The sequence below is a fragment of the Lepidochelys olivacea genome (assembly GCF_965140295.1).
Source record: "Lepidochelys olivacea isolate rLepOli2 genome assembly, chromosome: 1".
Lineage (NCBI taxonomy): Eukaryota > Metazoa > Chordata > Testudines > Cheloniidae > Lepidochelys > Lepidochelys olivacea.
The window spans coordinates 111,548,309-111,570,357 of record NC_140411.1 but is presented as its reverse complement, the minus strand read 5'-3'; the positions used below and the strand labels follow the sequence as shown (position 1 = coordinate 111,570,357).

At 45.1% G+C, this 22,049-nt stretch overlaps 1 long non-coding RNA gene across 1 annotated transcript in view; it reads right to left on the bottom strand.

Annotated features, from left to right (window-relative positions):
• Positions 1-6,159: 6,159 nt before the first annotated feature.
• The window catches only part of LOC311526603, a 30,980-nt gene continuing 15,090 nt past the window's right edge, over positions 6,160-22,049 (bottom strand). Inside the window, exon 2 of the long non-coding RNA XR_014713065.1 lies at positions 6,160-6,449. This is a non-coding gene — a long non-coding RNA (uncharacterized lncRNA). The remainder of the gene's footprint in view (positions 6,450-22,049) is intronic.

The following is a 22,049-nucleotide window of genomic DNA, read 5'->3' as shown; positions in this document are numbered from 1 at the left end:
TAGAGGCCTATATCTTTTCTTGACCAAAGTCCAGACATGGAAATTGTTGCCTACCCAAAGATCTGTATTCATGAACAGTAAAGTGCAGAATATGGTAACATTTCCTTTTTGCCAGTCACAGAGAGAGATCTCCCAAAGTTAATCATTTATATGTGAGGATTGAATTTGGTTCTGAACTTCATTTATTTCAATCAATAATTACAGGATCAGGTCTCAGGGATGGGTTTGATAAATATATATAATAGCTGTCAGAGATGACATAGTTAAGTGGCAAGAGCTATGGTCTTGGACTCTTGGATCCCATTCTGTAGCTCCTAGAGTCACTGTAATATTCTTACAAGCTCTCCTTTTCCTTATTAAAACTATCAGGAATTTTCAGATTTCATGCTGTCAGTTTTGCTTAGTCCTGAGAGGGAATCTGATTCTGTGACTGGAAACCTTGCTAACATGAGCACTGGAGACAGACTCCAGGGATGTCTAGCACAGAAGGAGAAAAAGCATTCTGGAATGCATTAGCCTGTGTGCTGACAGAAAGACTGCCTTTTAAAACCATTTCAGTGTACCTCTGGCCTCCTAACTTTGACCACCTGGCTATGTCAGTGTCTTTATTCATATCCATTGTAATCATTTAGAAATAATACCAAGCAAGTATATGACTCCCTGGATTGATGCCTTCTCCTGAATTCCTTACACACGCCAAACTCCTAGTGAGCACTGAATGTGCAAGAAATACAGGATGGTGCCATAAACACAAAGAGCTTATATAATGGTGAGTGTACTGGCAGTTCATTTACACTGGTGACGAAAGGACCTAAATAACTGAGTCCCCACTCACGTGAGTTATGTGTCATCTGCTCATTTGTGAAGTGACTAAACCAGTAGTGAAGAGGTGTCTAGTGAAAATAAATTGCATTGTCCTACTGACTGCTGTGATGGATTCTTTATATGTTCTTTCTGTTATCATTCAGTTTACCCTTTTTAACCAACCCGTGGCCTGTCAGCCATGTTATATGGAATTTTATCACAGCTAACAGGACTCTTCACAAAGAAAGAAACAATAGGACAAGCAGGAAATAAATAATAAATAGATAACCAGGAAACAGCACGAACACAATGGATGCTCAGTCATTAGTTTAAGCCATCACATTTGTCCTGGGTTGATCCGAACAATCACAGCAAAACAGTAACAAAGTTTGCAATAAATCCAGGCTTACCTATTCCTCGGGCCGTGTGAGGGACAGGACAAGAGAAATAAATAGGAAAAATTGGGTCCTAAGCATTTGTTATGAAATAACATCTCCAGCCATTTGAAATATTGAAAACTTTCCCAGGACTTAGGGTTTATAATAAGAGTTGTTTCACTTGCCAGCCATTTATAATTTACTTACCACCATATTAAAATCTAGATAAGGTCACTCATTTAGACAGGGCATCTTTCCACTCTTATCTACTTTTGAAACATCTTGTAATAAGGCCATTTTTGTCCCTAGTGCTTTTTCAATCAATGTAGCTGGCACAAGATAATTTCAACATGTGGAACTATCACTCTGATCATTGACCAACATCTTGGATTATTTATCCAGAGTACCTCTACTCTGCCTATTTGAAAATGTAGAACCTTTGTTTTCTTTGTACACCAGGACCCTTTCTACAGGACTTGGTTGTAATTGAACCTGTGCCCTACTATATGAAATAAACAGAGGTGGAGACTGTCAGCTTCCTTACCGGTCAACGCTTACAGCAAATAAGGGTTTTATTTTACCACTGCAGTATCATGCTTGTGCCTTCCATTTTTTATTTCTCTTTTAGATCTCTTTTACCGGTGGTGTTTGAAGCAGTTCTCTTGGTTCCAAAGTAGAACAGCAACATCTGACAGTAAACAGCTATGTTTCTTTTGCTTTTCAGTTTAGCTTCCACATTTAAAGTAAAGTTTAATTAGAGCTAATGAGTCATCACACAAAAAAAATAAACATATTTTTCTATACACGTCACCGTACAAAGACGAGAGAGATATGAGTTTTTAATTGCGGATGTTTATGATCCCCTTTGGTAAGACTTGCTGAATTTCTAATAAAGTGCTTAACAACTGTAACGGGCACCATAGATTACTGCATAAAAAGTCTCCCTCGATCGTTTTCTTACCAGTTATGTAGCAGCCTCGATCAAGGGAGGTGTGGGATTGAGCTCTTGGCATTTATTGAAAGACCATTATTTAAATTATTTGACTTGTTGCAATGAATTTGTCATACATTGTATTTTACAATAGATTCTTCTTTCACTCGTTAGTTACATAGAACCCGCAATGTAGCCAAAAAATGTAGCCAAAAAGTAAAGCAACGAGCATACAAATAAAACCCACTGCACCCTAAAAGAACCGGAGGTAATCAGAAACATATAGCAAATTACAGTTTTTATGGTTGCAATCAACCCCTGATTATATTAAACATTTCCAGCGTTATTTGCTATAAATAAATTAAACTCGACCTTTCCCCCCCCTAATTGAGCATTTCTAATTTGTTCCATAACTAATCAGAGTTCATGGGAGAATAAATATATAGAGAAGAAGAGATGGGATTCTGATCTAAATGACGCCGGAGTAAAGACCTGATCCAAAGCCCATGGAAGTCATATTTCTATTGACTTCAATGGGCATTGGATTAGGTCCTAAACCAGGAGTATCCTGAAGTTAAAATGTCTGAGATCAGACCCAAGTCCAGGTGCAGAGATGTTATGAGTTGTCCTGAAATCCGCTAGTCTGTTTCAACAGGATAAGAAGAGAGCGTTATCAGAGTATATGTGTGCATGTATGTATCATTCAGCTGCCCATCTGAAGAAGTCTGCCTAGTTCAGAATCCTGGCTGGGATGGAAGATATTTTCATTCTCCTTTTGGCACCGTCTTCCTCCAATGCGGAAAACAAAATGCCCCCAGATGTTTTCTCTATTTGTAATATCGTCGAAAAGGCAGAGAATTGTCTGCTGGAAAATGAAGCAAGAAAAACCTAATGAGACGTGAGCGAGTGAAATGAAAATATCAGGTTCGCTTTTCCACTGTGTAGACATTACACAATAACTTGTAGTAATTTAAATTTCATCATTATCTAGCACTTGTAGGGGTTCTTCAAAAGTTTCGTTGATAGTTAATTTAAGATTGCTGACTTAGATCACAATACAGTAATTAGGCAGAATTAAAGTAAAAATTGAAAGAAAATGAATCAAGTAATACAATACATTGTGTGGCTTTCTCCACAAGGCATCTCCGATAATGTTACCCTATTTGCATTCTCATGAAAGAAAGACGCTTTGATTATATATCTCTCTGTTATAAAACTGGCTTTGAAATAAGGCGGCTATGCTTTGGCTTCTAGCTTGCACTGAGCCTAGTAGAAACATTTGTATTGCGCTCACTGTAACAATAGCAGTAAGACTGAGAAAGGTCTCAAGGACTGCAACCTGATCCATAATGTGACGAACTGGTGTATACGAGGAGTGATGTTTCATATGTGCCACTTACTTCGGATACATGCCTCATAATTAAATAGGCTAGCTGAAAGATCAATAAAGATCCAGAGGGAACAGAGCTAGCATAACATCTTGAAGGAATTTTGTTCCTTATGAGGACATAAGGTGAAAGGAAACATACAAGGAAGCGAATACAAGGCAATATTTAGAGGAAAGCACTTTCTTGTCCATTCTTGGCGTCGCTTCTCCACAGTGATTGTTAATGTCATGATTGGTGTTTCTGATCGTTTGTCACGAGGGTGAATTGTTCACTTATCTCCTCTGCATAATTTTAAACAGACACCGCTCCATAGGAAGGAAGAAAAAGCATACCCCTGTATGCTCCATTCATTGACTATATGATTTTCGTCCCCCAAGTGCGCGCGTGCCAGATGGCACTACACAGCCTCGGATGATAATAACCATGAAAAATACAGTCAGTGCAGGAGCAGAGATAACTGTGGCTGAATGTACCAGGGGTGCTGCGGCTGGGGAGAAGGGGCGGAAGTGGAAAGTTGTGAGCGCAGACGAAGTTGCGTTCTGCAAGAGTCCAGCGGGTGTGTTTTAAATATTGGCTTGGGAGCAGATGCAGAGCAAACAGCTGAAGAAGACTCTCTGGGTGACGATGGTCGGCGGGGGGAGAAAGGATACCGGTTTCGCTAAAGTTTGTTTGGGACGTCCTATCAATGTGACCACCACCCCGGTGGTGTACGGGGTGAGCTCTGGGAAACTCAGTAGCCACCCGTGCCAAAGTCACATCATGGAGTGGTGACCGGATCGCAAGGGTGAAAAATCGGGACAGGGGGTGGGGGGTAATAGGCACCCATATAAGACAACGCCCCAAATATCGGGACTGTCCCTATAAAATCGTGGCATCTGGTCACACTGAGTGGTATGATAGGCGGGAGGCAAAGGCAGCACGCTCCAGATTGTACAAGCATACAAAGAGGGCACAAGCCAATGTGGACCCGATCAAAGCAGTTCAGCGCGCTGCACCTGGCGCCGGGGCAGGCGGGAGGTGGCTCAGGGATGTGACAACAACGCTCCTTTCCGAAAGGCTTTAGGCTTGGGGAGAAAGTGTGCTTTGGGGAGGGAGTTGATGGGGAAGATTGGTACATGAGACAAGGGAGACTGTTACCCAGCTCCGCAGCTGTCAACCTCCCGGTTCGACTAAGTTCGCTCCCGACCCAGCATCGCTCCTTCTCCATCCCCCTCCCCGCAGCCCCGGGAAGACACAGATCCAGGCTCGCCATGGCCACGCCTCGGGGCTCGCTCCCAGGGAGCGCACGGCTGCTCTCTGGAAGGGGAACCCGCTCAGCAGGGGGAGGCGGAAGTTTTCGGCACCTTTATGCTTCCTCCTGGCGCTGGGGCTCCCGATCTGCTTCGGGGTTCCGGTGTAAACAGAAAGGAGCACATGACCAAAGGTGGCCGGCGGAGGCCCAGTTTTTAAAAAAAGGATACTAAAGACTATAGTGACTGGCCAGGTTCCTGGGCAGGGCCTTTCAGTGGAGTTTCCTTCCTGGGGAAGGGTCTTGACCAGCAAGATAAGAGACAACATGTGAGTGGAGGGACAACTGGACCTCTTTACTAGCTGCAACCTAATTACCCTCTGCCCGACGTACTTGTTAGCTAGGAGGCCAAATTCCCTGCTAGGGTCAAACGGCGGAGCTCCAGTTAGAGATGCGCTGGTTTATGCCAGCAGAGAATTTGGCCCATGTACCTGTGATGGTCCCATGCAAACGTTGCTTTATCTGTTGGCTAATGAGTATGTCTACACCTCAAAACAAACCCTGCGGCTGGACTTTCTACACAGCAATTAAACACCCCAGTCAGCTGCCTCTGGCTTGAGGTGTGGGGCTAAAAACAGCGGTGAAGGTATCCCTGCGGGCGCTGGAACCCAGACTCTGACCTCCCCGGTGACCAGCATTGGCGCTCTGTGGCTGTCTGCATTTCGGGTTAGCTAAGGCCAACCGGAGCTGAGGTATACCCAGGGCATCTTCAGGAAGTAAACTGGATGCGGAGATTGCACATCTTATGTTTTCAGTGGTCAGCTTTACTGTGGAGAAAAGGGGTTGGGGAGATGTTCTCCCGGAATCTGTTTGAGAGAAACGGTGCAGAATTTCCAACATACACAATTTCCATTTAAACATGACCAGTGACATGGCGTGGGCTGGAAGAGTGGAGGGCTGTGTGCTCCCTTTCCGCATTTGGTTATTTGCATGAAACGGGGCTTTTATGTTGACTTTTTCTTTGGTTGCCTTTTAAACCATAATTTGTATTTTGTGTACTAAGGATTGGAAACGGGTTTCTCTTCGCCTAAGTGAAAAAAAGCTTGCAGCCAGAAGATCAAATGCCACAACTGTTATAATGTAATGATCTCATTTGCTTTTGGGTTGTTTTTTTCTCTCGTTTCTTTACGGTAATCCCATCCATTTTTTCTTAGAGCCTCAGTCACTTTATTCTGAAAATGACGAAATGACTTTTAATGGGAATGCCTTAATCCTAGATAACTTCAGTATTAAGACCTGTCTGAACCCTTTCCTTGAACTCGTATTGTTCATGAAAAGATCACAGCCTTTACAGTAAAAGAGTTAACGTATAGAACAGAAAAGGTCAGTTGAAATGTATATGCTACTGCAAAAAATACGATTAGATTTCACTGAAGATTAGTTGTTTTATCAAGATGACACTTTTTTCCCTGTTCGCACGTGAATACTAAACATGCTCTGTTCTAAATTAAAGTCTGGATTAAAATGTGTGAACATTCCACCATTTCATAATGTAATATAATCAATCTATATGTGCATTAGTTCCTGAAAGATAACTGAGAAAGCGGGGGGAGGGGAAACATTGGCTACATAGACGTATGCTCCTAGGTGCAGTCTCCTGACATGAAGGCGTTTGAGAGAGGCGTTTCCTCAGCTAACCACATGGTGATCACAAAAGTCATCTAAAGGCAAAAGAAAAGGAAAAGAAATTGTAAGTGAAACATGTTCAGAGATCTCGTCCTTGAAAAAATACACAGTAACAATTCAACAGCGTTAAATTCTACTAAGATGAAGTTTTATTTTTATGTAGCATCTAAGGAATTAAACTGTGGTCCTCACACTGGAAACTGAAGATCTTAAGCAGGGCTTTAATGTATATTTAATAGGGACAGCTATTTAAGATCATTAAAAACTGGTTGCTCAAAAATGTCAGAGCCTTCATTAAAACATAACTACGTTTCTGTATTAATTACTTGCAGAGACATAGTCTAACTATTTTACCCTGCAACGCTCTACATATTTTAAGAACTGCAAACAAAGATTTAAGAAATGTTTCACTGGCAGTTTACAAGACTGGAGCAAGCTAGTCAGGTCCCCTCAAAAACTGCTAAAACACAATATAAACTAAGTTGAAGATAACCGACAAACTGATTTGACTCTAGAGGCAACAGGAAATTGAGGCACGTTGCAAGAAAACTAAGGGGGAGGACATTTAGCATCAGATCCACAACAGTTATCTAACAGTATATGATTGAATAATAAGAGGAAACTATAAATCTAATCAAAGAATGGTGCTCGAATCTCCTCCCCCTGCCTCTTCCCTAGGCAACCTTAGGTTTTTGTGCCTGACAAACGTGTTATGGAAAAGCGAAATCTCTGCAGAGGGCTGCTCGTGCATTCAGAGTGTATAGTTTTCAAAATCTGATGTTTTGCAATGATGACATTAGAGTAGCAACCAAGGTCCGAGACAGCAACGCTGCTGCAGCTGGGCTTCGCTTTGAAATTCTCAAGACAATGGGAGCCAGTGTTCTCCATCGCTTCGCCTTTCCATTCCATTTGCATAGTCTGTTCTGCCTGATTGACCAGCTTGGGCTGTCCAAGGGACCTGCATTGTTCACAGATCACTTAAAGATGGCAGAGATGACAAGATTCAGGTGAGAGATGAAGTGGGATGACTCTCAAATGCCATAAGAAAAAGCTACCCTGGGAACCTGCAGCTCAAGAGGAACAAACAACCGCAGAGTTCAAGCAGTTTTAGTATTTAGAAAGACCTAATCAGTTGTTTAATGGAAACATTATGCCTTTACATATAAAAATATCACAGAAGTATCTATTCCCCCTCCATCTTCCTCCCCCCCGCCCCCGCGGCCAAAAAGAGAGCTGCTTAATTAAAGGCTTTTATATGTAAAAGTTTATTTTAAAAAAATTAACCACAGGACAAAGTCATGCTTTACAGTTCTTTGTTGCCTGCTCTATAACCAAACGGCAAGATTAATTAATTAGTGTTTTTAAAGCGCTATGAACATGCAAAGCCCCTGTATAGATACTAAGTGTGATGGTGATTATTAATAAGCAGCGCACAGCTTCACTCTGAAATCCGCTATTTTCCAGGAAAAGGAAGGGGCTGTGTTCTGAGTTGGCAGACAGAAAGCGGTTATCTGCGAGGGTCATGAGTGAGGAGAGGATGGATTAAACCGCATTCCCCTCCCCACGAGTTGAAAACTCTGTACTGTCCCAGGCTTCCGAATGAAATGTCAGGGGCTGGCTTTTTGTTGCAGCACGCCAACACCCCCCTCCGCCCCCCCACCCCCATACTCTCCCTCCCCTACCCCTAAAATAAATTTCATTCGACACTGCTGTTTTGACTTCATCTCAAAAAGACAAAATCTTTGCCATACGAGTATGTTTTCCCTTGAGGGGTTTCCAGAACAATTTACTATAATTTCTTTACACCTAACAGAACTGATGGGATCTAAGCAGTAAAACATATTCCCACCGAAGTTTCACTCTCTCGCTCTTTTTCTCCTGAGGTTTAAATAAATCTCTCGTATAAATATTGCCAAAAATTTGCTAATATGGAGATTTTCAGAAGGAGGAACTCCTTTCTCCCTGGTAGAACCCAACTAAAGCCATACAACTTTTGTTAATCTCTCAGTGCATTATCTCCTGGCTTCTTTTCCCCCCTGAAGTTTCTAATACACTTAATTACGTGATTTACAAGAATTGCCTTGCTACATGCTACAAAAGGCAGAGCCCCAGACACCGAACAGAGGTTGCTGCTGTATTTCTCAAACACAAAAGTCACATAAAACAAACAAACAAAATCAGGCCCATCTCCCCTGTACCCCCTCCCTATCTCTCACCTACTGCGACCTAGCTCTGTATTTAGGTCCCAGATTTTCTGTCCTCCCTCTCCCCCCCCCCGCCCCCAATGGATGGGGTTAAAGCTGCAGAGGAAACTTAAGTGGCTCTGGAGTTTGTTTAATTTCCCTCTAGTGTTTACTGATAATTCGAGAGACGCTTATCTCGGGGAATATAGCGATTAATACAACCGCAGGTTTCCAGATAAGTGATTGTGATGGAGATTGTTGGCGAGAAAATAGACAATTATCCGCTGTTAGCTTTACATAAAGATCGCATTAACTTGAATTAGTTATCAGACAAAAGAACATCGGAAAGCTGCACCTTTCTGCCAAGGCAACCGCTTGCAGGCGGTGCGCTCCACACAAGCAAATGCACCGCTGCCTTGCCTCCTCAACATTCTGCAAACCGGAAAGACAACGAGAACTTGGGGGTTTCAGCGGGAGGGGGAGGGCATGGGCTGGTGCTGGGGGGGGGGGGATTTCATGCCTCTGCCATGCCAGCCGCACATCACGATCGTGCAGGGGCATGGCCACGGCAAGGGCGAGAGCGGGAGCGCCCAGGGACTGGGAGATCGCTTTAATATTAGCGACCAGCCAGTCTGCCTTCATTTCTCTGGGGCGAAATTAACATGGAGGTGGGACAGCAGCTAAACCAGGAGGAAATGCGCCCCAAGGAAGAGGTAGCAGCAAGGATCCCCTCGCTGTAAGAAAAGGGAGGGCATGTGGAGGGTGGTTTGTTAAAAATCAACGCAATAATACAGTCCTTAAAAAAAATAAAATCATCCTAGTAACGTGGAGGCTGGTCCTATTTGCATATGAAACTATTGACCAGCAGTCCTGCAATTCCCTTGCTGCATTGTGCACGCTCAAGTCCGAGGTTCCCCAGACTCAAAGCTCCTTGATTATTCCTCCTCTCTGCAGGAAAGGCTGATTTCTCAGTAATTGATAGCGGGGAAGGGCCGTAATTAATTTCACCGCAAAGTAGACTGCGGCTTCTTCGCCTGGCTGAGGGAAAAGCAAGGGAAGTCAGAAACGGGGGAGAGGGAGAGTCGCCCAGTAACCCCAAATAAAATCCAACAACGCCCATTTCAGCCAAGAAAGAGACCCCTCCTCGACTCCTTCCCACCCCCACACTCGTTCGGGAAGGAGGCAGGACAGGGACTGGGGGGCTGCTTTCATTGTGTAGGAAAACAATGACTAGATATTGACAGTTGCAGTAAGGTTATATGGGAATTGGATTTACCTAGAGACCGAGGCAGGATCTGCTTATTTCTCCCTGAAATGCCCCATTAAAAGATACACTTTAAAATGTAGTGTTCAGGAACTTCAATCGAGAGCCTGGCATTTAGGATCCGCTCATTTTACATGCTGGATTTCAAGCTAGATCCTATAGCAATATTTTATATCAGGAAGGAGGGGGAGGGAGATTTCATGTGTGTGGGGTTAAAGACAAACAAAGCATAGGTATTTCGTACTCTGGGGCTAAAAGATATTGTACGCTGAGTTACAATTGGGAGACGGAAGGAGGCTGGGGAATAGACCCAAGGTAGCAGCTATGCGCTAGTTTAAAGGGAGGGCGGCTGGCATAAACTGGGAGGAGGTGTCCGGTGAAGAGCCGCTGCTGTCTCCTGGGACACAGGGGCCGGGGAGCTGTCCCCAGTGCTGGTACGTGCGGCTGCCTCTGGGTCCCCGCTGAATGGAGCGGATAATGACCCCCGGTTCCCAAGGCAGGCTTGCCGCTGCCTGGTGAGCCTTGGATTTGTGTGGTCCAAGCCTTTCCCAGCTTGTCCCATTCTGTCACCGGGATAAGGGGCTCCCTCGGCTCGTTTGCACCTGCGTCGCTTTTGGCTCCTTCAGGAATGCGCTGAAGCTTGTAATCAGCTTTGTGAAGCCATTGAGTGCACGGCTGAGTGAAACTTCCAAAGCTCGCGGAAAACTGGCCCGCTGAATAGGAGTCAGCATGGGGCTGCTCTCCAAGCCTTTGGGCTGCCAAATTCCAGCGGAGCCCCTCACAATCAGTCCACACAAGCTTTACTGCTTTCCCCACACTAAGAAAAGTGAGAAAAGAAAAGCTAAAATACCAGTCACCGAGGTTAGCAGTTTGTTCCCAGATTAATGGCAAACGCCTCTCCCTGATGTAACTAACCAATTCAGGGGATATACAAAAAAAAAAAAAAAGTTTGTGTGTGTGTGTGTGTGTGTGTGGGGCGGGGGAGTGTGTGTTAATATCACGTCATGTGATTGCAGAGTGCAAAGATTGCTATTGTAACACACAGGTATCGCGGCTTCCTCACTGAGTATCACCCCAGGTCAGGCTTATCGTCTCAATATTTTCAGCAACATTATGGTTTTAAGGCTATGGAGGAAGGTGACCCTCAGCTATGGACAATTATGCACGTGGACATGCTGCAATGTGGGAAAGGAAGCATGGGCAAGGATCAGTGGGAAAGGCAGGTTTGAATTACAAACAAACCACTAAAAAGCTATAAAATGTGTAAGACTCATCCAAAAAATAACCCCTCTTTGATTCCACGTGTTAGGGGCCCAGGGACGTTGCGAGTGGAGTTTCTATACATGCCCATTGTCCTGGTTCTAGATATATATTTGCAGGATAGGTTTTTAAACGATTTAATGTATTGTTTCCTTATAGAAAAGTATCTACAGATAGTATCCCCGAGGGTAAGATGGTACCTCCCTTCAGCCCCCCACTGATGTAAGGGGTCTGACCAACAGGTATGTACGCTCTGTTTTGCAGTTCAGGATGCCATGTTACCCAAAATTCCAAAGGTGGCATCTTTCAGTCCAGTATCATTTATTTTCAGTAGAGTTTTATGATACAATATATTGTCTAGAGTATTTTATTCTTTTTCACTGGGATTAGATGTTTTAAGAAAAGTTCCCAGTCAACCGTATTTTCTTTTCTTCATTATTAATTGAATCCACTCTACACTTGTAATTAAAATATAACTTCTTGCTGCATTAAACGTATTCAGCATCTCCTGACATAGGGATAGCGTGCAGCAAAAATGGTGCCAGTCAACTTGAAAGCAGTTGGCACTACTTTTTCATAGTTTAACTCATGCTTTGAAAGGCAGCTATGGACTCACTTTTATTTTAAAAAACAACTCCATTCATACAGATAAGGTCTCCTTCAAGCAGTCATTTTACAATAACAGAAAGTTGCCAAAATCTTAACTCTGCTAAAACAGTTAAACAACATGTAGGACACAAGCTAATAGTATTTAGTTTAGTTCCATTGAGTTGAGGGCTTCTCTGTGGGACTTCTGTGGGGTTTTTTTTGTTCTCTCCCTCCGTTTATCCAAAATAACTAAAACAACAGTACCACAGACAGTAGCATCACTATGCAAGACGTAGACATGTCTAGGATGGAGTGAGTAATACTTCTTTAGTCTCTTAAAAATTGAGATTTTTTCTCACTGTCCCTACCTACATAGGTAGGTTGATTTGATTTTTAATATTAAATAATATAAGTCATGGTTTCTAATATCCACACTGAAAATATCTCATCAATTTCACTGGTTGTAATTATTCCCAAAGATCTGAATGGACACCTACTTCTTGTAACTGCACAGGCGTATTGTCCCAGCAGTGTTACCAGACCCTTAACCTATTCCTAATTGACTACATTAATTTCAGGGACGTTCAAGAAACTAGTAAGAAAAGTAAATAGTTTTGCAATAGCTGTCTGGCACGTCTGTACGGTGTTTAGCAGTAATATTTCAGTGCAGCAAACGTGAACTTTAAACAATTTAGAAGCATCAATTCGGTGTCTTTTTTAAAACAAAAGTTTGGAGGTAAAAGCAAACGTGCCAGTGTTTCGTGGTGAAGTCTTGCCACGTGAAACGGTGGAGGCTCCAGCACTTCTAAACATGCCCACAAATGGTTTAAACCTCCAGCCATTTCTGCCTTGAACGTTTCTTTTCCTTTTGGAAGTTTGATGTGCTATTTTCGACCGTGTTGCTTCTTCCAGCCATTCTCGGTGACAAGTCATGAGGCTATGCAGTAATTCAGAAATTAGTGAAATTTTATTCTTGGTGGGGGCGTTGGATTAAGAGGCTGGGAGAGTGTGAAACAAGTCAACGTGTAATTGTATGATAAGGCTCTCACGAGGAATTTATTGGCCAAGTTGCTATTTCTATTCCTTCCTAATCTCGTTTAGCACATTCATTCTCTGCAATCTGTCTCCATAATCTTCTGTGACAGAATGGCAGCCAATAGAAGCATGCATGTTTGGAGAGAAGAGAAAATATGCAGAGGCGTGATAAACTGATGCTAATTATCCATATTTAGGACACCGAGTGCAGAAGATCAAGGTTTACAAATAACAAACCAGAGCCAATGATGATGGCTTCCTAGTGTGGAATATATTGGAGGGGACAAGATAAGGGTTTCACATGCAGAAGAGATTTATTGGTCAAAGGGTTCACCTTCCACTTTTCCACTTTTATATAGCAGTAAATTATTTAGTCTAAATTCACCAGAACATTACTCTTTTATTTGGCAATGTGCCATGACTTGCTCCTTCTTTGTGTCCTTTCAATGCAAATCCTTGTAGTGTAACATCAGTTGATAAGAAACAAATAATTGAAGTAATAGGTAATTCCCTTTAAATTGTGCATATAGGATAGTCAGGTAATCATCTAGTGTAGAATGAGACCGGAGTATAGAGCAGATAGCTGAAAGTGAAACAATATCAACCTCAGCTATTAAATTACATTTATACTAGAGAAAAAAATAACCTGCAAGAGACATGTAGGTTGAACAAGAGACAATACTAATCTATCTAGCTTTAGACCGTTTTCCTACAGACTTCTGACATTTCTTTCACTTTAAAAAAGAGCTCTTCTTCCCGTCCCCCCGCCCGTCCCCGCAGTCTGCTGGCTCCGAGAAATAATAGGGGAATTCAATTTGGCAATATTTGTGCAGTATGGTTGAAGGGTCAGTGGTAGTGATCTTAGTACTTTGCAATAATTGTATTGTAAAGTTTCCAGAATGCTTGAACGATTTGAGAATAGTATTTATGGGACTGTGTTTATTTTGAAGTTTAAAAGATTATGCTAGACAGACACTAAACTCTGATTTTGTGTCTCCTTAGGCACTATTTGGAAAGAAATTGTCCTTGAAGAAATTATCCAAGTAGCAAATCTTGCATCAGCATTCCTGCCTGCACCTCCTGTGTTACTGTTCTTGTGTTGATAAAGCAGCAATATTCTGTAAAACGCATACGAAATGTATATATTTAAGATGTAACATTAGGGAGAACGCTGTTATAATTTGAAGTATCTTTGATTCGATACAAGGAAAGGTATTGACCTAATGCAGCTATTCATTTAACAGGAGAGTTTTCCCTTGGCCTTTTATTGTACTGCAAGATTACCCTGTGAATATGTTTGTTTCTTTTTCAAGTGTCCATTTAAATTAACGTTTCTATTTTGTGTTCTGTGCACAGGAAAAATATATCCTAGCCACAAGTCTCACATATTAGCAGGTTTTCTTTAAAAGGAGAACTCCAGTGCTCTGTCCAAATTCCAGCATTCATTGACTTTACTTAAAAACAGCAGGAAATATTGTTGTCGTTATTTTTAAAAGACAGGTAAAAACTTAGCTCCTGGGAGTTGCCATTTTGTTGCCAGTCAATAGGAAATCAGGGGAGGAAGAAACTCATTCTATATAGAAGACAACAGGAAAAGCACTGAATTTAGAATGCGGATTAGAGCTAAAGTACAGCCAGGGCCAGGAATTTCAGACGAAGTCAGATAAACTGTGCCTCTCTCTGAAAGAAAGCGGGCTTTCAATCTGGGCACTCCCACTTCCTTTCTCCAGTGTGGTACTGTCGGGCCAGGCTGGACCACTGGCTCACATCATCCTTCCTCTCACTTTGGAGTGCACCCTCGACACTAAACCTCACTTACTCTCAACTCAGAATTCTACCCCTGCAGCCCGACCTCTGTTCCAGATATCACCTGCCAAGAGCACTACGATTCCACCTGGTCTCTGAGGAGAGGTGGAGTCCGACATGCTGAGCTGAAGGAGGGTGATGGCACAGAGGTCTTTCGCAGGAATGGAAGGCGCCCTGCAGAGACGGATGGGGCCAGTTCATGTGAAATTCCTTGACATTTCCAAAGACACAAACGTAAGCTAAGTAAAAACAAAGCTAAACTTACCTCTCTCTCTTTCATTCTCAACTCTATATTAATGTAACTGGAGACATTAAATAGCGTTTGACAACCAAGGTTTGGCTAATGAACCTCATTTTCAATGTAAATAATCGACACTAGGGACATGACCCGATTTTAAACAACAGGGCGTTTCAGATAACAGGTACAGCTAAGGGAGGTTACACTGCACTGGAATTTATCTAAACGTGGTAATCCAAACCCAGGGTTGTACTCAATTATCTCAGTGCAGAACAAGTCTTTTTCCCCCTCTTCTTTTATTTCGTGTCTGTTAGCAGGAAAATGGCAGCTTCCATTCAGAGGTACAATAGAAAAGTTGAAGAGATTTCTTAAATAACATTTGCTACTTTCACTTATAAACACACAGAGATATACAGAACAAGAACATGCTACAGCACATTAGTAATTAAAGAAGTAACGATCTGGTGAATTTACACTGAAGTTTTCCTTTAAACAAGTACCAATCCAGATGTTGCCCAATAATGTTGGCAAATAGCAAGAGACCTTTTTAATGGGTGTTTCCTGCATCTTCCTTAAATGTTTGTAATGTCTCTTTTACAACAAAAGTATAAATCCAAAGTCAGTAAATTTGTCTATGAATGTATCCCTCTTTCTTGGTCAAGAAACACATGGTGTTCATATCTTAAGTATTTGGAACTTGTGGCATGTTTATCATCTTGAGATTGGACCACTTATCTAGCTAGGCTCACTTCACAGCTCCTAGAATGTTGTTATATTCGCGAAAACCATGTGTGGCTTACTCCTGCAGCTGCGGATTGAAAGGAAAACAAATAAAGAGGCTTTATTTAGATTATGACCTGTGAGTTGCTGTATTAAAAGGAGCTTTTAGCTGACACGTTAATGGCATCTTTCTTAGCCATGGTTTCCAGCTACCCAAAGTTAGCACATTAACTGGAAGCTCAGCACAAGAATGTTTCGAAAAATGTAATTTGCGTGCTTATTTTTCTTCGCTTTTCCCATTCTTATTTTGTTAGATGCTAAACTAGTTATTTGATGCCAGATTGTGGATTACCAAATACCCAGTCTGAGAATGCATTGCATGTTTATAATCCTTCCTCTTCATCTCATGATATTTTGTGACACACTATTGTTTTTTGTTTGTTTGTACTTTTTTCTGTGCATGATTTTTGGCTGTTTACCTATCTTTAGCTAAACACCCTCACTACCTCTGGGATCTGCATCTCTCTGGGAAGTGGTAGCCTAGATATTATACACCCTCAACCCCTTTCCCGGTATAACTTTCCTAGCTGTAAAACTTTTCGTTCTCTAAGGATGCTTCTTGTCCTAGTGTTCGTCCTCTTTCTGTCTCTTTCTGTCTCTCTCTCTCTCCCTTTTAAAGGTCAAAGTAAATTCGTTGCATGGGAGTTTTATTTTTCCTGTTCATTTTCTAAATTCCAATTCTAATATCTGGAAAGAATTCCAACTATCCTGTACTACGTACCGTTTGACTGAGAGCCATGAAGTGACTCAATGGTAGACTCTCCATACATATATTACAAACAAACCTCTCTGTCTGCTCTTAGGTATAGGTAAAGTTAGGAAGCACTTCAGTATGTTTCGCCAACCAGATCATTGATAATTGATTACTCAACTTTTTTCAAGAGGGGAGAAATCCTCTCTCTCTCTCTCTCTCACACACACACACACACACAGAATGTACATCTTGTGATTTGGAGTGTCCCAGAGCCTGGCCTTTTCCCAATTAGCGCGGTATATATTTTTTATTTTGATCGAGATTGAAAAATTAAGCCTTTCTTTCCAGGACTCATTGTCTCTTTTACGATAAGACAGCTTGCAAACTTTCAACTTGAAGAGTCTCCCATTAAATTTTGCAAACCTGATTAGGATCGAACCAATGAAAAAACGTTTTTGCAAAACAATTTTTCTATGTCATTCCTCTGTGTTCGTTCCGCCTTCAAGAAGAGCTGAATATTTGTGAAGTGTGTACGTGCAATATAATGTGGCCCAGAAAACAAAGGTTCCCATATTTCCCCCCACCCTTTGGTAAACTATCCCGCCCAGAACCTAGGGTGTCGCTGTTCGCCGCGCGTTTCCAGTTGTTATGGAGAGTTCTATCCCTTGCTAAACTTTCTATCCCTCCTTTCTATCCCTTCCAGTCTACGTTTCCTCGTGATGGTGTCTGCTCTATTTCTTCAGCCCTGGCACAGCCTGTTCTTCCAGTAAGAGGCACACTCCCCTGCATGCTGCAGGACCCCTCCTATCTGGTCGAAGTTGCACTTCTTCACCTTCTCCAGAGTTATGTTCTCCCTCTATCGATTGTACATCTTGGACTAGCTAAGATATTCCCCCCTTTCTCTGCATTTTCGGTGAGTCTCTTTTCCAGGTCGCTAAAGGAGCCTTCCTTCGGTGGGAACCCTTTATCCCTTCTTCTCCAAATGAATGGGAGATACCCATACTGAAAGCTGGACCAGTAGGACCTGGACGTGTTAACTAGAATGAATCATATTAATCAACCAACATAATTACATGCTTCGTCAGGAGAGTTCAACGACTTCGGTGCAGGAAAATGCCTTAAGAACATAGAGTGCAGAAAAATGCTCACATGGCATCCCAAACTGTCTCAGACTTGAAGCATAGACGCCACCAATTCCCATGGTTTTGATTTTCTAGCCAGTGTCTAAGGCATTTAGTTTCAACGTCCCCCTCTTCTCGCTGCTCGCAAACTCCCGGAATTGTTACATCAGCGATCAGACTTTGTTTCCCGCTCTTCCTTCCATGCCTGTGTTGAAGGCAATCTGAGCCCAAGCCCTGCATTAGGCCTCAGGCAAACGCAGGCCGATTTGCCCAATGATCCCCACCATACAGATCCATCACCCTTAGTCCACCAGCGTTTTCCTGATCCAACCGCAAAGCTGAAAAATAGTTTCCAATTCCTAAAAAAACAGCAACATTTTTTGTCATGAGGAAGGCCTCAGAACTCCTGTTTGATAGCTTCTGTTGCATATCCCCCCCCCCCCCAGACAAATATTTCATTATATTCTTCGGAGCGGTCAGTTTCCTTTACCAAGTCTGAAGTTTGAAGTCTTCTGCTATAAAACAATTACCACTGCAGGCCTTGCCTTGCTGGGCAATAAAAATTATTTCCACGCTAAAAAACCTTCTCCTCTTTAATGTGTTGGGGAATAAAATGACTTCAGCTCCGTATTTCAGGTTCCCTTCTTTTGCTGTCATAACTCAGGAATTGTCCTGGAGGTGATGACATAAGCTAGGATCAAACCCCGTCTGCTTGGAGGTGGTTAAATATTTACCTCTCTGCAGAGCTCCTTTCTCTTGTCCTCCTGGAGCTACTTTCCTTTAATCTGCGTGGGATCCCTGAGACAGATCCTCAGCTGGTGTAAACTGTAATAATTCTATTGACTTCAATGGAGCTCTGCCAACGCAAACAAGCAAAGGATCTAGCCTCCTATCTCTATAATGTCTCAATTTCCACCGGGTGAGCGCTCCCTCTCCATGTCACATAAATTTCCTTTGGCCCTTTGGAGACCCCTTTCTCCCCACACCACAGGAACTGCAAGAAATCGAGTTGTTCAGGTTCCCTTTTCTTGTCAGGCCCTGCAATGGCTGCATTTCCCTGGACTCTGGGTCTCCCTTACCTTCCCTCATCTCGCCCTCCCCACAAGCTGTGTGAGCCCGCTTACTCCTATTCCTCCTGTGACATTCGGTTTTCCTTTGTTCAGAGCTCCTTTCATTCTCGTTCTGGGTTATGCGGGGCTCCCTTGATATGGGACGTGCATTCTTCCGGTCCCCGCGGGGTGCAGTTCAACCAGTGACACCCATACATCCGATGAAGTGAGCTGTAGCTCAGGAAAGCTCATGCTCAAATAAATTGGTTAGTCTCTAAGGTGCCACAAGTACTCCTTTTCTTTTTGCAGATACAGACTAACACGGCTGTTACTCTGAAACCTGCCATATACCCTTGTGACCACCAGCCTTCCTTCTTCCCCACTGGAGTTACACTTCTCCAGGGCTGAGCTGGGTCTCTCCTTCCTATGAAGCCCAGGAGGTGGTAAAGAACGTAAGTCAGAATGAGTGGGCACCAGTTCTGTCTGATTAAAGGGCCATGCCAGGGGATCTCCTCTCAATACATGGTGCCAACCCTTAAAATAAGTGTAGTTTCACTACAAGTGGAACGGGGCCATTCTCAAGAGACTCTTTCCCAGGATGGTTGGGTTCATGGGCGTTAGTTCCTGTTTTGCCCAGGCTGTGCTTGCTCCTCGGGGTTGTCTCCTGCTCCTTGTACCTCTTTGTACGGCACCGCGCTGAGCGGCGCCGTGCCTGTTGGGGCTATCTCACTTCTGGAAGCGGAGTGAGAAGTCCCCGAGAAATACTGCGGCGGGCACAGGAGAGGTCTCGGAAAGGTCAGCGGCTGCACTGCACGTGCCAGCCGGGCGGCGGCGGCGGGGCGCGCGGCCGTTTCGCGGGCAGGCGCCGCCCGATTCAGCGCATGGGAAGGCAAGTTGCAGGCGCACTCACGCCAGTGCCCGGGCAATTGTGTACGTGCACCTTGGCACTTCTTCAACCCCCCTCCAGGAGCAGGGGCGGCTCTGGCCCGGGGAGGGGTCCGGGTGGGCGGCCACTGAGCGGACGGAGTGAGTTTTGGTCTCCTTCGGAGCCCTTTTGCCCGACCTAGCTGCTGCGTCCCAGGCGAAACACAGACTGGCCCTGTCCGGCCACGGGAGCTGCGCCCTGGCCCATCCCCGCCCTTTCCCGGGCTGAGCCGCACGCCGGAGGCTGCGCTGGCTGGGAACATCGATTCCTTTCCATCTGCTGCCCTGCGGGGGAAAGGGGAGGAAAAGCTGGGGCCAAATGCGACATCATGGGAAGAGGCAGCGCCTGGCTTGCTCCCGGAGTGCCTCTGCCCGCCGGCTTTGGCCTGTGCCCCTCCCCACTCCGGGCCAGCCTCCTCCCTCCTGCGGTCGGCAGCGGCCCACCCTCCCCGAGCCCAGCGGCCTCCTGTCCCCTCCTTCCGCGGCGATGGCGCGTCCCACCCTCCCGCTCCCCTCTGGCCCGATCCCCCGCCCCCACGCCGGCGCAGCGGGGGGACGCTGGTTTCACCTGTTGCCCGGCCGGCCGCTTGCTGCAGCGGGAGCCGTCCGCGTTCCGCTGGGTGAGTGTAAATGGGTTTGACTGGCCGCTGATCCCGAGGTCAGGCCTCGCTCCTGCTCGCCAATCCCGCGCTCTCCAAACAGCCCCCCCCTCCCCCTCCCGCCCCTTGCGTCATTCGGCCGCAGCCGCCCGGCTGCTGCCGCCCGGCTGGAGCCCCCGCGCCGCCGCAGCCACTTGTGGCGCCTTGGTTTGCTCTGCGCGGGAGGCCGAGGCGATCCCCCCGCCCCGCCTGGCGGGGGCTCCGTGCCCACGAACACCTGCCCCCAACACGCACACGCACAGCCAGAGGGTATTGCAGAGCCGCCCCCGCCCGCCAGGCCGCCAGGCAGGGGGAGGGGAAGGAGAGGGAAAGCAAAGGCGGGGGATGAGAGAAGAAAGGAAGGGGGCAGCGCTAAAGGGCTGGGGGAGATGAGCGGGGGCTGGGGGGCGAGGAGGAGGAAGGGAAGGAAAAGCCTGGGGGCAGAGGGAGTGGAAGGGAGGAAGGGAACAGAACAGGGGGAGCAGAGGGTAGGGGAGTGGGCGGGGGTCGGCAGAGGGATCGGGGCGCAGGGGAATGGGAGAGGCGAGGGGGCAGGAACACGAGCGGCCGCCTCATTTCCCCCCCAGCAAATCGCGCTGCAAAGCAGGGTGAAGGGAAAGCACAGACGCGGGTGTGTGTGTGTGGGGGGGGGGGGTGCAGTCCCTACTTTATTGTATCCCGCCGCCCGCCCGGATTAGCTGGGGGTTTCCGGGGAGGGGTCTACTTTCTGAATAAGAAGAAAACGTTACAGCCCTGCCAAGCGCTCAGGTCCCCCACCCCCTCCAGCAGGGCTGATGTTGCCTGGAGGAGGTAGCACAGCTCGGAGGGAGGGTCCGCGCCCCACCGCCAGGCTCATCGCTCGGGCTTCCTCTCCTGGCGTGGCGATCCGGGGGGCTTTGCTCTGGGTGCCCGCAGTTTTGCGGGTAGGTTCTGGAGACCCATCCCCTTCCCAAAGAGAGTATCCGAGCGGGCCACTTCATGCAGCCTGACATCTCCCCCAAGAGCTCAGCGTATTCAGTCGCCAATGTCCCTCCCCCACTTTTACCAGCCCTCAGGCTCCTACACAATGCCCCCCACCGCCCAGGGGGAGTGGAGTTTACGGGAAACCCTAATCCCAGAGCCCAGCACAATCCTCACCCCAGCTAGGCTGGCTACACAGCGCTCCCCGCTCCCCCCCCCCAATCGTTGGGAAAAGAGCTGACAGTCAAGGCCAAGTTTGCCTTCTCGTTTGAAGTTTAGAAAGAATCGACCCCCCTTAGCAAGTTCTGCCTCCGACCCTGCCGGTCCTTCTCCCAAAAGAGGTCTAGATGAGGGCCGGAGCCAGGCCAGGAGCCAAGAGAGGGGCAGCAGTGTCCAGGGGTGGGGGAAGAGCTTTATCTCTACCCCCTAGAGGGGGGGGGGAAGCCCTGAATCCAAAGCCCCCAAGCTTCATATAACAGAGCTCAGTACTAACGACATTCTCCCCTCCGCCCCCTCCTTTTTAGTGCCTGGAATTTCCTCCTTTACTGAAAACGAAATGCGTAGTTTTTAATTCTTCCATATAGGTGATTTTAATAGCTCTGTCAATCATGTTAGAGGATGAACATTTCATACATTTTCGATGTAAAGTACTTAATCCATAAATCGTTTAAACCTATCTTTAGTTTTGCATATTATATTATTCATTTATATATAACTTGCAAAGAAAAGAGCCCGAAGAATGAACTATTTTACCATACCTAACCCTATTTTTCCGCCTAACAATGTTGTTTTAATGTTGCTTGTAGATGCTGTCTATAGCCACACACGATTAAAAAAAAAATAAAAAAAATCAAAGCAACAAAACCAATAAACCATGAGCAGATAATACATTACATAATCATGTAATTCTCTCTTTGACATTCATGGAGAGGATTTTATTCCCTTGAAAGGAATGCTCAGAATATTCGAAATTTATTTAACTATATTCGGGTTTGTTCTTTTTAATCCGGATAAATTAAAAGTGCAGATATTTCTATTATTTGTAGGGCTAATGCTAAATGGGGGAGGGGTGGAAAGAGTGAGGGGGCAAAAAAG